The sequence below is a fragment of the Mixophyes fleayi genome, chromosome 5 (genome assembly GCF_038048845.1).
Source record: "Mixophyes fleayi isolate aMixFle1 chromosome 5, aMixFle1.hap1, whole genome shotgun sequence".
Lineage (NCBI taxonomy): Eukaryota > Metazoa > Chordata > Amphibia > Anura > Limnodynastidae > Mixophyes > Mixophyes fleayi.
This window is the reverse complement of record NC_134406.1, coordinates 55,168,084-55,180,384: the sequence shown is the minus strand read 5'-3', so window position 1 is coordinate 55,180,384 and position 12,301 is coordinate 55,168,084.

Below are 12,301 nucleotides of genomic sequence, written 5' to 3'. Positions count from 1 at the left end.
GTTAGCACCTTAAACCTCTTACACACTTGTTTGGTACCTCCCCAAATATAGTATATAGTGTAAGTACTCTCCCCCAAATATAGTATATAACGTTAGTACTCCCCCCTCAACCCCAAATATATAGCGTTCGTACTCAGTAGCCACTGTAGAAAATTACTAACCTGCTATCTGGCTCCTGATTCATGCTTCTTCAGCTTCTTGGACACCTCTGGGCGACAGATCTTCAACAAATACCGAATACAGCGTTGCAATGGTCTCCACTCTCTGTATTGTTTACGGTTATATTACATTTTTAGAGCACAGGCTTTGCGGGAGAGGGCAGGGCAATCACCCACTTAAAAAAAAATAAAAAAAAATATATATATGTATATATATATATATATAATGTATTAAGATGGGATTTGCAATATAATGGCGGAAATATTTGGTATAGCTTCACACACATCACTGGCAAGCATTTTCAACCATGATATGCGAGGACAGATATTCTCAAAGCACTTGGAAGTAGCAGAGCTTTTTCCCAGCAGATGGGCTTAGTACATTTATATGCATAACATAGGAGATTTTGAATTAAAGAGTTAATTTAGTCTTCAAAACTTTATATTTTTTAATATTTCCTGACAATTTAAGAGGGACCAGTAATATTCTTATCTGTACCAATTCTGCAGATACAGCAGAGATCAAATTGTAAAACATAAAGCACCCAATAGGGAGATCATATATATTGTGTACCCCACTGAGTTGCTGTAAATTACTGATAACAGTCTAATATACTGTCAAAGCCTCTAGTGTAGAACATCCCACCTATGTTTACCCTCAATAAAAGTTATACATACCTGTAAGAATACTGCAATCTATTAGGATTGTTTTCTTTCAACCTTAAGGTTCCTTTATAATGATTTTGTTCTTTATTCATTCTTATTCTGCGGTGCCCTTTCACTATTGGTTGGTGTATTTTCTCTTTCAGACAAAATAGTCTTTGTGTATCATCAATGCTTATATAATTTCACACTATTTACGCCGCGGTGCCTGTACTACAATAAAACATAATAACTATGAATGATCACTTTCCAAGTATTGTCATAAGAATAAGAAATCTGTTAAATACTGATGCAAGGAATGTTTTCTGGAAAATAAAAAACAAACCAATTTCAGTGTCTATTAAACTATGTAGTAAACAGATGTAAAATCTACATTTCTCATAGACACAGCTGTTATGACAACAAATCTTTGGAAATGACACAAAAGAAAGTAATGTTCTGATCTGGGGACTAAAGGTGACAATAGCAATTCAAGAAGGAACTGCAAAACATGCTCCTATTGTTCATTTATTTAATGCAGGTGCAATGACTACAAGTAAGAGGGATTATTTGTAGGGAATAAAAGATTTTAAAAAAAATTCTCCACAGGGAATTTTCAACATCAGTGTTTCTAGAAAATGTGTTAGGTTTGTTAATAATTAAAGTACAAAGGGTAAACCTAGGAGTACATGCCTCACACCTGCCAGTAAGCAATAACTTGCACTATATAAGAGAATAGCTAAAACGTGTCCGCATAGGAGTCCAAGATTACCACCAGGAACATTTATGTGTAATAAGAAGGAAGTACTCTGGATACATACACATCACACCTACATAATAATATAAAAGCAGATTTTATTAGTGTGATAAAAATTGCCACTGAAATAAAACATATTAAAGTAGATAAAGTACACTTACTGCAATACAAGACATGTACTGGCTAAAAAAATCTGATCAATCAAATCTGCAACCTATTTATCCAAACAAAGGACAAACAAATTGTGTGATGTTGATTATATACACGCCAGACAACGTACTTCAAAGCAAGCAAAGAAACATTAGTTTCATCTGTCATACTAACATATTAAATCAACTCTAATGCTGTATTTTTATGTTCCCTTTGTATTTGTCTAATGTAAACATTAAAAGATGACTGTATACATTTTTCTTGTTATAGGACTACATCATATATATGTGATGATGATGATCATGATGATAAATTTGCTGGCAGCCATGACCATTTAGTATAGTTTAATTATTTGCATTATCCTTCCCATAATCCCTTTATGCCCTTCCATAGCTCACCTGTCCATCTAAGGTGTGGTAATAGCAAGTGGTACGTGTGACGTCATTGGGCATGCAGTATGATGTCACTGAGGTCATGGTCATGCCAGGAAAGGTTTGAAAATAGGACAGAACGGGGAACGAGCCAGCAGATACAACCATCTAAATTTAATTACAGTCTGCATGCTGGAACAAGCAGGTAAGTATCCCTATAATTAATTGTGCACTTTAGAAAAGGAAAGCAAATGTCTGATTTATTATAAGTTTTTCCATATTTATAATTTACTAGCTAAAGTACCCGATGTTGCCTGGATGTAAATCTTCAAGTTATTCAGTTATCAAAGAGTTGTAACTGTCAACATTTTAAAAATAATTAGCAGCTGTCATCCAAAACCATCCAGTGGAAGGCACAGAACTGGCTCCCTGTGTTCTGGCCAGCGTACACTAACGGGAGGTCCGACCGGGACCTTAACCCCCTAATATGTCTTCTGGGATCTTGTCAGGTTAGCTCACGAATAATTGAGTGAGATCCTGCTGTCTCACTGGGTATTGACTAAACTTCCCTGGAGGCGCGGAGTCTAACAAGGTGGAAGGTGTTCACCAGGGAGTCCCGCAAGGGAATTTGGACTTCTGTGGCTTCCACATTGCATGTCGCGGTCCTCCAGGAAAGCTCCCAGTGTGACAGATAGAGAACGAGTTACACAGCAGAAGAATGATTCAATTCGGACATCAAATGGTGGTAACAAAGATTACCATTTATTATAAAACTTTAATACAAGAATTCAATGAAGACTTGAATAATTGCAACTGATGATCACGAAGATATGCAAGAGTAGTAATTGTCTGCAACGTTCATAAATACAGACTGCACATGCAATAATCAAAGTCCAACAAATACCAGCAACGGGTGGAACGCAGTGCACAGTTCAATGGAGATCACTGAAGGTGAACAGATCTACAGAATCTTGATATGCAGAAGATGACCTCAGCTCACCACTAAGATGTAATACTCGCCGGCAGTGGAGCACAATACAATAACATACATAGCGAGCGATGATCACAGCAATATCACAAGTGGTAGAATTGAGGCACAGAAATCAGCAAAGTCCAAACATTTACAGTCACGATGAAACACTGCTTGTCACTGATTGTGGAACAGGTGAGCAGTAATCAGCAATGCAGGTCGAGTAGGCAACAGATGTAGATCATAGCGTTCATCACAGACAGTAGAACGAATATGCAGAAATCGAGGAAATCCAAACATACAGCAGCGATGAACTCAGCAGTGATGAATAGCAGCTTACCACGAACTGTGGAACAGGTTAGCAGTAGTCAGCAATACAGGCCGAGTAGGTAACAAGTGTGGATCATAGCATTTACCACAAACAGTGGAACAGGTATGCAGAGATCGAGGAAATCCAACATACAGCCGCGATGAACTGACAGCAGCGATGAATAGCAGCTTTACCACGGATTGTGGAACAGGATAGCAATAGTCAGCAGGCATAGAATCAGGTCAGAATGACTTGAAGAACCAGCAAGGAAGAAGTGAAAGAATTGGACTTATAAAGGGAGGCTGACCAATGGCAGAACTGACTAAAACACAGGTGAACTAATCACAGGTGCAACTGTAGCTGACAGCCTGTACTAAGAAGAGAGATTTAATGTGATAGTCAGTGTTTGAGGCTCGGGTGGAGATACCCAGGGAGCGGAGTGTGACAGATCCAAAGTTACCAGTATGTGAATTTTTCGTCCAAATCCATCCAGTAGAAGGCTCTGAACAGGCTTCCTGCGTCAAAGTTCTGCCCAAAATACGCCAATAGGAGGTCTCGACCAGGATCCCAACCCCCTAAAACTTGGCCAGGAACCAAATGGACCACCTTGCATTGGTTTCATCCCAATCGGTGCAGAGCCATCAATTTAGAACTTCTGGAATTACCATTGACTGGTATTGACACAGCTAAGCAAGGAGGCGTGGAGTCTAATGCACCCCCGGTATTCACCAAGGACCCCCCGCAACGAAGGATGGACTTGGCTGAGTGTGGTGCACAGGTAGCCATTCCCCAAGTTAGTTACCAGTGCAGTAGCGTGGTGAGCAGGAATGGTTAAACAGTCCAGATCAAAAGCCAAACAGCGAAATATACGAGGATGATCCAAAGAATAGTCAGAGGGAAGCCAGAGGTTAAACCAGAATTGACTAAAGAGGTACCAGGGATAACATGTCTGGGAATCAAGCCAAGGCGCAGAAGCCAAAACACAAATGCAGGAACAGAAACCCTGGAGCTGTTGAGCCAATACTCTGGCACCAGATTACTGACAAGATGTGCTTTAAATAAAAGGAAATGACTCCTGATAGGAGATTATGATTAGGCGATCAGCTGCAGCTGAAACGCCGACAGAGAAAGTGAAAGGCATTTCGTTGCTAGGCAATGGGAAGTGGATATCATTGCACATGCGCGGACCGTGTGGCCGCCTGAAATCAAGAAGAGCATCCTGTTGCGAGGCAATGGGATGCGGGCAGTGAGAGAAGACAGGTGTCTGTCCCCGGCACCTAAGAGAACTGTGAGGATAGCGCCTGACAGTACTTCCCCCCTCTTTCATAGACCGGGCAGACTGATCTTTAACAAATTTAGCCAACAGGCGAGGTGCATGAAGATCTTCCTTGTTGACCCATGCTCTCTCCTCAGGACCATAGCCCTTCCAGTGCATGAGGAATTGAGATTTGCCCCAAAGAATTTGGCTCTTTAGGATTCGTTCCACCTCAAATTCCTTGCCTAGGGCAGTCTTGACAGGCGGAGTATGAGAAGAACTATTAGAGAATTCATTGAATATAAGTGGCTTCAACAAGGAAATGTGAAATGAAATGTGTACCCGGAGGGATGGAGGTAATTTAAGTTAGTAAGTGACAGCATTAATAACATGAGAGATGGGGAAAGGAAAGCCAGACTTTGTCGCCTACACGAAACACAAGATGATTTCTCTGATGGCGGTCTGTAAAATGTTTATAACGGTTCAAGGACTGTTGTAACTTAGGTTGAACTTGGGTCCAGATCTGGGAAAAATTATTGATTAAATTCTGCGCTGCAGATACGGTAGAGTCGGGTAAGTCTGAAAAGGTAGATAAAACAGGATGTCTTCCAAAAATGATAAAGAAGGGCAAAGTATCAGTGGATTCATGTTGGTGAATGTTGTGGGAGAATTTGGCTCAAGGAAGAACGTCGCTCCAGGAAGACTGTTGTTTAGAATAGAAGCATCAAAGGTAAGACTTTTAAACCTGGTTGATCTGCTCGGTCTGACCATTCGTCTGTGGGTGGTAACCAGATGAGAACTTTGGATCGATCCCAAGCTGTTTGCAAAAGACCCTCCAGAACCTGGAAACAAATTGCATTCTGCGGTCGGAGAAGATTTCTTGAGTGCAACCGTGGATGTGGAAGATGTTTTAGATAAATAAAGATGCCAGTTCAGAAGCAGAAGGTAGACCCTTGAGAGCAAAAAAGTCAGTGAACTTAAAAAATCAGTCAACTACCACTTAAATGCAAGAGAATCCATGACTATTGGGAAGATCTGTAATAAAATCCATGCTAATACTGGACCACAAAGACTTCGGAATCAGAAGAGGCATGAGAAAACCGGCTGGAGGCTGTTTGAGGGACTTATGTCGGCCACAGATCTCGCAGGTCTGGATGTATTTTCGAATGTCAGAGACCAGTGAGAGCCACCAATAAAGACAAGAAAGGAAAGCAACCGTCTTCTTGATGCCGGCATGTCCAGAAAGTTTAGAGCCCATTTCAATACTTTGTTGCGTAAGTAAGTGTCAACAAAAGATCGACCAGTGGGAGGGGTCCTGGTGGTGGATCTTGTCAAAGCCAAAATCTTAGCAGGAGTGATAATGGGTTTAGTAGACAGAGGAGAACCCAAATCAGAGGGTCGAAGGATCTGGAGAGCTCGTCAGGCCTAAAATTTTTGGTACCAGGACCTAAGGTAAGGCTCAGAACAGGCTCCCCAGGTCACAGTTTTGGCCAGTGTACACCAGCGGGAGGTCCAACCGGGACCATAACCCCCCTAAAACCTAGCCAGGATCCAATTGGACCACCTCACATTGGTTTCATCCAAATCGGTGCCTGGGTGTCTAAATGCATAACAGGACAGATATGCAGACCAATGATTTTTATATATAAGATTAGTAAATGATTTCTCTATCTTTGTGAACATGCTGCTTGGTGATCATACATAAAGAAAGGGTTCTGTGTAACCACTTTCATGCTAAAAACAACAACAACAAAAAAAACCTTTAAAAAGGAACAAGGATTTTTATTAAATTTGTATTCTCAGGGAGGGTGAACAAAATAAAAAAAAATGACCCTACTCACTGCTCCCCTCACAGGAGCCCTGAAATACTGGTCTGTGTGATGCTGCTGAGATGATGTCACCACGCAAACAATTTGAAGTCTGTCCTGGTCATGAGTGCATATATATTAAGCAGTGTGTCTGTAATACATACATACATACATACATATATATATGTATATATATATATATATATATATATATATATATATATATATGTAGATAGATAGATAGATAGATATAGATATATATATTGCAGGTAGTGGACACAAAAATTAAGGATACCAAGCATATTTAAGGCAACACGTGTGGCTCATATGCTAATTACAATATAACATTTCATCATTATCAGGGTCATGTGCTAAATTGCTGAATTCCCCTGGTCGCCTATATTTATGGCTAGCAAGGCTGCAAGGAAAGACATTGAATTCCCCTTGATAAAGTCATTCTCAGACGAAACGCGTTGAGTCAAGCCTCTGTCACTCCATTCACTACACACGGGAATCAGAAGGGACATCTGCGTTCTACAGTATGCAAGCGTCTTCCGAGCTCTGCACGCTGAACTTGCCTCGTCGCCGAGTATCTCTGATCCAGGAGTCGTTGGGTACCCAACTATCAATAGATCACAGCAAGTACTGCATTATGTGAATGACTTACCGTGGGGTAGGAACTCTGCGGAACACAGGTCAGATCCACATAGTGTATCCTTCTAATTCCTTCCTCCTCTTAACAAATCAATCAACCATACACAGCAATTATCATATTGGACCACCCACAGTGGACTGTTATATATCGGGGAACACATAGTAGACAATTTATTAATTTTTCTATTGGCAGGATACTTGGTTGGACTTTTTCTCATTTATATATGGTTCGAAATGGAATGTGACCATTACCTATGCACAATTTAATTTATGAAATTAATGTATTTTAAGTTATTTTATGTTACATAACTTATTTATCAATGGACTTTGCAAGAATGTTTTATGATATATGAGACATTGTCATTTAGATATTGTCAGGATTTTAAAAGTGTTGTTTTATGTGTAAGGTAAACAAGTTTAATAAAATACGTTAACTGTTAGATTGGCACTCATTCTTAGAGAAACAAATACCTATTGGTCAATCAGACCTATATTAATCTATCCTCTCCTGATCTTTCACCATCTGTGTTGTCTCGCGTTACGGACTGTCTTTCTGCCATTTCATCTTGGATGTCTTCTCGCCAACTCAAACTCAATCTTTCAAAAACTGAATTAATAATATTCCCACCCAAGAACAGAAGCTTCCTGCCTGACATTTCTATTTCTGTTGATAACATGACCATAAATCCCACCCTGCAAGCTCGTTGCCTAGGTGTAATCCTTGATTCACCACTGTCGTTTATTCCCCACATCAACTCTATATCTAAATCATGTTACATACACCTAAAGAACATTTCCAGAATACGCACATATCTGACACAAGACACCGCAAAAACATTAATTCATGCACTCATCTCCCGCATCGACTATTGCAATTCCCTCCTTACTGGTCTTCCAAAAGTCAGACTTGACCCCCTACAATCTATTTTGCATGCAGCGGCTAGACTGATTTTCCTTACAAACCGTTATTCCTCTGCTGAGCCACTCTGTCAGTCTCTACATTGGCTGCCTGTATTTCAACGAATCCAATATAAAATTCTTCTACTAACATACAAGGCCATCAACAAAATTGCACCGACATACATTTCCTCACTTGTCTCGAAATATCTCCCTACTCGACACCTCCGTTCTGCACAAGATCTACGTCTCTCCTCCACTCTCATCACATCCTCCCATTCTCGGTTACAGGATTTTTCCGGGCTGCACCCACGTTGTGGAATTCCCTCCCACGCACAATAATGTTTGTTCCCAATTGTAAAGCGCTACGGAATTTGGTGGCGCTATATAAATAAATGTTGATGATGATATTAAGAGATCCTATTCAACATTTTTAGTCTATGAGCGCCTATCAATCTTAAGGAAAGATGTTAGTGACTTTGAAAAATAAGTTATTGTTGGGGTGTATTTTATGGGAGCTTCAATAAATGCTAAACATTGCTAATGTTCCACTAGCAACTGTATCTAAGGTAATGTCAGCATGGAACTCCAATGGAAAACATTATCAGCAAAGAGCAACACTAAGCAGAAGCACATATTCAAGGATAATGGTATTCATGTATCAATTCATTGTACAAGGCAAAACGTGAGCAACTGCTGAAGAATTGGCTGCAATCCTCCTGCACAATTCTAGATACTGGTAGAATCAATACTACAATGCATACAGGCCTCATATGATGGCCAACACCCTAATAAATGACTTTATATTAGTGTTTCCAATCTCCCCCCCCCCACTACAGATGTTACTGGATTGAGTGTCCAGCGTGTTCTGCTCTTCTCTGTGCCAACTTCTGTGTCTTCCATTTTTCCATCTCTGCCCCATTCTGTATAGCATTGGGTAAAATTTAACCTTGCTGTAATGTGACGATTTAAAAGTGTCTAATCTATTTAAACCTGTTCTGTGCACAGTGCTGTGTCAGAGTATAAGGCTACATACCTGCAGTCCAGCGTTCCTGTGGTTAGTTCAGTGCTTCCAAAGACTGGCTGGGCTGGGGAGCAGGGTGGCATCTGCTCCCTGGGCCGGTCCCATAGTGGGCTACCTGCATTTTTTCCCCTTTAAAAAGTTCCTAATAGTCTGTTGAGCTGAGTCTCACCCCTCCAGCTAAAATTTGCCTGACTTCCCCTGAGTGTCACTGACCTGGAACATTCTGTCACACGCCAAGGGATACCTACCGATTTTAGCACTACCCAATCTGGAGGCGCGGAGTCTAACCTGCCCGTGGTCTTCACGAGGTAGGACGATTCCGATAGTCAGGAAAGCCGAGGTCTAGCTGTGCGGTCAGCGCAGTACCAAAGGGAGATCCTAAAGAGTAGTCAGGCAAGCCAAAGTCAAACACTTGGAGGAAGTCACCAAGCCAAAAGGATTATCCACAAGATGAGTCAGAAACAGCCAAGTCAGGAACCGGGAAGTCAGGCCAAGATTGCTGCATGCACATAGAACGCCTGGAGAATAGGGGACCTAATACTCTGGCACCCTAATGGTGCCAGAGACCCTTTAAATAGTGTGGGCTGCAGGAACTTTACCGGCAGTGGTGACGTCACCTGCCGCCGCTGGAGCTCAGAATAGCATCCTGTTGCCTAGCAATGGGACATGCATTCACTGTGGGACCGACTAGGCGGCCAGGCTTCACGCTTCTGGCTGCCGAACAACCATAACCGACTTCCGGGGGCAGAGAAGACGTCTGTCCCTGTGTGGAAGGAAAGACACAGGGACGGCACCTGACATATTCTTTGACCTTATTCCGATTGTGTTGCTGAACTGGCTTGTCACGATGTTCCATTCAATCTTCAGTTTGGCACTATGCAGGGTGACCATGATGTACCAGCTCAAGCAAGTCGGCCAATCCTCTTCTTCTCCTCTCAAGGGGATATTCCAGCGCCAGTCCAGATCACAGTGTATAGTGGACATTACTGTCCAAATACTCCCAACATTATAGATGTTTTGTTTTTCTTCCCCACTTAATTTATTATTGCATTTACCTATGCTTACAAAAGGAAAACTTTGCTTTGAAGTCAGGGTTAATATATACACCTTTCTCTTGAAGTTATTTTTGTTGGATGACCACTCCTGGAGAGAGTAACTATGTTGTTGAATGTCCTCAATTCATACAGTGGATTGGTGAATGCTTGCCATACATTCACATACCATAAAGTATTCAGCAATGTATTAGCACATCTGTCAATAAAATACCTCTTTTGATGAAATCATTTTAAGGGTAGGGATTCATGCAGAGCTGCACTAGGATTTCTAGCTTTGACTTTTTTATATTTATTATTGTAGTACCGTGTTAGCCAGAAAAATCTATGTGTCAAAACAGACAAAAGTATTATAGGAGTGATACCTTTATTGGTTAACCAAAAAAAATGATTATATTTGCTAGCTTTCAGAGCACAGAGGCCCCTTCATCAGGCAAGTTTACAAATGAATGACTGAGGAAAAGGCACAACATTTAAGAGCTATTACATCAAGAAATCAGTACTGTAAGATTCATTATTACAGTAATTATTTTCAAAACAATTTAGTATTATAATTTGGAAGCGCCATTTGACCATCAACCTTTCGGTCATTTTTAGTTATTCACTAAATAGATATACATTAACTTTTGCCATGGCTTGTCGGACATCCATGAACTCAAATATATATCATTGTTAGACAGGTAAATATAGAAAGGGACTTCCTTTTTCAAGATTAATTGACAACAGATTAGTATCATGCTATAATTTTTTCTAGGTACTTAACTTAGACATATCATTTAGCAGCAAGTATTTTCCATTTATTGTTATTTTTCATTTTTATTTCAATAAAAGATAATGTTTAACAAAATTATTTCTATATACGGTAAGATCCACTATTATCCGTAAAAATACTAACTACCTTAGAGCATTTCAACATTAAAACGAGTGCAGTTTGCGACAAAATGTCCTTTCACTATCTTCATCCAATTTTTTATATCAGATTTGTATTCTATGGTCACGTTAACCCTTAGTAAAAAAAAAAATCTACATTCATTAATCACTCACTTTGAGATGTAAGAATTTGATATGTGCAGTGACACCGTTAATAGCGAGGTACAAATACATTTTATATATAAATATTTGGTCTGCTCTATAAACTTGCAAAAGTTCGTAATTAGTTGTAACTATAAACAACCATTCACTAATTAGTAGTGCCATTAAAAAAAGAAGAAAGAAAAGATTATCTTAGTTCCTTTTCTTAGAGGTACTCTATGACAGCCTTTGCTATGAGTTGGCTTCCATTTTGTTTAGCTAGAGACGGGTCAAACAAAAATGCCTCCCTAAGAGAGAGTAAATAAGCCAGCTCCTTCTCTTCATACATGTCTTTTGAGTAATTCCAATGCTGTATTCTGAAACATATAAAATATATCACACAACCTGGGTGGGAATTTTCTAGGCTGCCATAGAGTAGCTCAAATAAGAGAAATTAAGATAATTCACATTTTTCTTCACTCCCCCATAGAAGTCTTTACTATGGGATGTTCTGAAGCAATACATGGAGGGGGTGGGGGGGGGGGGGGAAGGTTCATGCGTAATCAATAATCAAATATATACTGCATAAAGAATTTATTTAGTGGCTGACTGAAGTAAAGGTCGGCCTAACTGTGAATTTTCCGATGATATAACATCAAAGTATGGTAAAATGTCCATCCTACTGCTTTGCACAACTCCATCAAAGGTAGCACTACTTCTTGATTGATGTTGAATGTAGATAATACTTTGGTAGAAAGGCAGGATTGGTTATCTGCATATATATTCAGAAAAGGCTCTTTGCACTAGATGTCACTGTCCCTAGAAATGTCATCGCTACTTCTTGTAGCGATTCAAAGGCATTAGCATATTGAGGACAAAATTTAGGCCCCATGTAGCCGCAAATGGTCTGACTGAAGGACGGATCCTTTTTACGGTTTGGAAAATATGTATAATTAGTTCTTCCAAAACTAATTTTGTATCTAGCAAGACACTTTGTGCTGACACTTGTACTTTCAGTGTGACTAAAGCTGGGTCCTTAATACATTTTTCACATATTCTATGGTAGATAATGGAAGAATTATTTTTCCTTCCTTGTTGGGGTCTACTGAGCAAAGAGTCTGAGACCCCTTTATTTCTGAGCACCTCCCGTTCAATCTCCAAGCCATCAAAGCTAGTTGTTTTACTGGACCCTGATTTAATAAATCCGTCCGAAGAGGTAGAAGCCATGACTTTTCTCTGAGC